The sequence below is a fragment of the Pan troglodytes genome, chromosome 2 (genome assembly GCF_028858775.2).
Source record: "Pan troglodytes isolate AG18354 chromosome 2, NHGRI_mPanTro3-v2.0_pri, whole genome shotgun sequence".
In the NCBI taxonomy this organism is placed as follows: Eukaryota; Metazoa; Chordata; class Mammalia; order Primates; family Hominidae; genus Pan; species Pan troglodytes.
In genome coordinates this window covers 49,169,690-49,172,808 of record NC_086015.1, presented here as the reverse complement: position 1 = coordinate 49,172,808, position 3,119 = coordinate 49,169,690, and the positions used below count along the sequence as shown (strand labels likewise).

The 3,119-nt window shown below is 40.2% G+C and overlaps 1 pseudogene; it reads left to right on the top strand.

Moving 5' to 3' along the window:
• Positions 1 to 909: 909 nt before the first annotated feature.
• LOC107970470 (small ribosomal subunit protein eS24-like) lies at positions 910 to 1,324 on the top strand (annotated as a pseudogene).
• The last annotated feature ends 1,795 nt before the right edge of the window (positions 1,325 to 3,119 follow it).

The following is a 3,119-nucleotide window of genomic DNA, read 5'->3' as shown; positions in this document are numbered from 1 at the left end:
ATCTAAGATGGCCAGTTGGGTGTGTTTATTACTCAAGTGGAAAAGAAACAAAAAGCCCACTGACATAGCAGTAGATTTCAATTTGGCTAAGAACAGCTATAGAAATGTAATAAGGATGAGGAGAATCAAATTATTATTTTAAGAAAAAGGGATTGGTTTGGGTTTTCAAATATGCATTCCAACTAGACCTTGTTCCTGGTAAATGCTCAATAAATATACATATTGATTAACTGCTGGCTTCATTCCAACAACAAATATTTTTGAAATACCATGTAAGCACTGAGCTACATTCTTTGGGAAGGTCACCCAGATAAATAAAATGGGGTTCTTGTCACCCACATAACCAGAAACCTGTATTTCATTGATTCTAAGATGCACATTTTAAAAACTTTTTTTTTTTTCAGGTGGAGTCTCTCTCTGTCGCCCAGGCTGGAGTGCAATAGCATGATCTCAGCTCACTGCAAGATCTGCCTCCCAGGTTCAAGCTTTTCTCCTTCCTCAGGCTCCCAAGTAGCTGGGATTACAGGTGCCCGCCACCACGCCAGACTAAATTTTTTGTATTTTTAGTAGAGACGGGGATTCACCATGTTGGCCAGTCTGGTCTTGAACTCCTGGCCTCAGGTGATCCGCTCACCTTGGCCCCCCAAAGTGCTGGGATTACAGGTGTGAGCAACTGCGCCCAGCCTAAAAACTTGTAACATCTCTGAAATTGGGCAGCCTTTCACAGTTGGGCATCTCTGACGTGGTTGTTATGATAGTGTGTGCCAACATTTGGCCATAACTATTCATATTGGCATCACCTTCAATTGAAGTATGTGCATAGTTGGTTCTATAGCTATGGAGCTTAATTACCATTTAAAGTATCATCAGCTTTTTTCTTCCCTGGCTGTCTGAGATTAGACCGCCATCATGAATGACACGATAGCTATCCGCACTAGAAAGTTCATGACCAACCGACTACTTAGAGGAAACAAATGGTCATTGATGTCATTCACCCCGGGAAGGCAACAGTGCCTAAGGCAGAAATTTGGGAAAAACTAGCCAAAATGTACAATACCACACTGGATGTCATCTTTGTATTTGGATTCAGAACTCATTTTGATGGTGGCAAGACAACTGGCTTTGGCATGATTTACGATTCCCTGGATTATGCAAAGAAAAATGAACCCAAACATAGACTTGCAAGACTTGGCCTGTATGAGAAGAAAAAGACCTCAAGAAAGCAATGAAAGGAACGCAAGAACAGAATGAAAAAGTCAGGGGGACTGCAAAGGCCAATGTTGGTGCCGGCAAAAAAGCCAAAGGAGTAAAGGTGCTGCAATGATGTTTTCTGTGGCTGTTGTGGATTTTTCACAAGAAGATTAATAAACCATAAATTTTCATGTGAAAAAAAATCATCAAACAATTGCTATTATTAAAAAGTCAAAAATAATAGATGCTGGCGAGATTGCAGAGAAAAGGGAACACTTATACACTGCTGGTGGGAATGTAAATTAGTTCAGCCACCATGAAAAGTACTGACGTTTTCTCAGAGAATTTAAAATAGAACCACCATTTGACCCAGCAATCCCACTATTGGGTATATACCCAAAGGAATATAAATCATTCTACCGTAAAGACACATGCACATGTATGTTCACTGCAGCACTCTTAACAATAACAAAGACATAGAATCAACCTAGATGTCCATCAATGGTGAACTAAATAAAGAAAATATGGTACATATACACCACAGAATACTATGCAGCCATAATAAAGAATGAAATCATGTCCTTTGCAGCAACATGGATGGAACTGGAGGCCGTTATCCTAAGTGAATTAACACAGGAACAGAAAACCAAATCCACGTGTTCTCACTTATAAGTGGGAGCTAAACATTGAGTACACGTGGACACAAAGAAGGGAACAACCAACACCAGGGCCTACTTGAGGGTGAAGAATGGGAGGAGGGTGGGATTGAAAAACTATCAGGCATTATGCCAATTACCTAGGTGACAAAATTATCTGTACACCAAACCCCCATGACATGCAATTTACCCATGTAACAAACCTGCACATGTACCCCTTGAACCTAAAATAAAATACCATCAAAAAGATTGTAACCCGATTCAATGTGGAAACTAAAAGTTGGTGTGGGTGCAGCAAAGCATGGAAATGCAGCAGTAGGGCAGATATTTAATAGGAGAGTAGCAAATATTTGTCACTAAAGGAATGGCTGCAATTCTATACTTTCTTGCAAAGCTATAACCAAGTGCTTAGGGGACTTAGGCAAGAATGCTGAAGACACAGAATTAGAATAAGCTGTCTTGTCACAGAGAAGCATGCAAAAGAACTGACCACACACCAAGCAATGCAAGGAAGGACAGGAGAAACTACTCAATCCATGGGGTAGATGAAGGAAGGGCCAAAGCCATGCAATAAAAGCTGGTGTGACCCAAGCCCATGCTGCACAGGCTGCCCATGTCAGCACACCAGACCTCCATCAGCAGAGGCTTCCCACTGATGTTGACTTGACTTCCAGAAAATGAGATTCAATTGAGGGAAAAATAAAACTATGAGTTTAGTTAAAAAGGAAAATGGTAACTCACCCTTGGTATTCTTCAGTTTGCCTCAAAATTATACTGACAATGTAAGAAAGCGTTGTATTGTAGATTAATTTGCAGTGTTTTTTTGTTCTTAATTGTACATAAAATAACGGTGTTCTTTACCATGGCAGTAACTTCGATTTGCTGAAGATACTATGTGCAATGGGGGTAGAAAATGAGTTGTCTTCACTTAGGAAAGTACTTTGATAAGGTTAAGTCCTGAGGGAACCTAAAGGTGTTATTAGAATCAAAGCAATACACTGAGAATCAATAGCTGCTAACTTCACAAAAAGAGACACCAAGAGCCTCCTGACAGAAGTCCACAACTCTACTCATGAATTGTTCCTGCTGAAGGAATCAAACAGGAAGGAGATGAGGCCTCCAGCTCCAAATACCAGCTTACAGGAAATACAGAGGGCAAGGGAAGATGTAAAATGACATTAGACTGCAGGACACAGTACGAGACAAATGAATGACCTGATTTCCTCAACAAGTAAATTTCAAAAAAAAAAAAAAAATAGAAAGAGAAGGTTC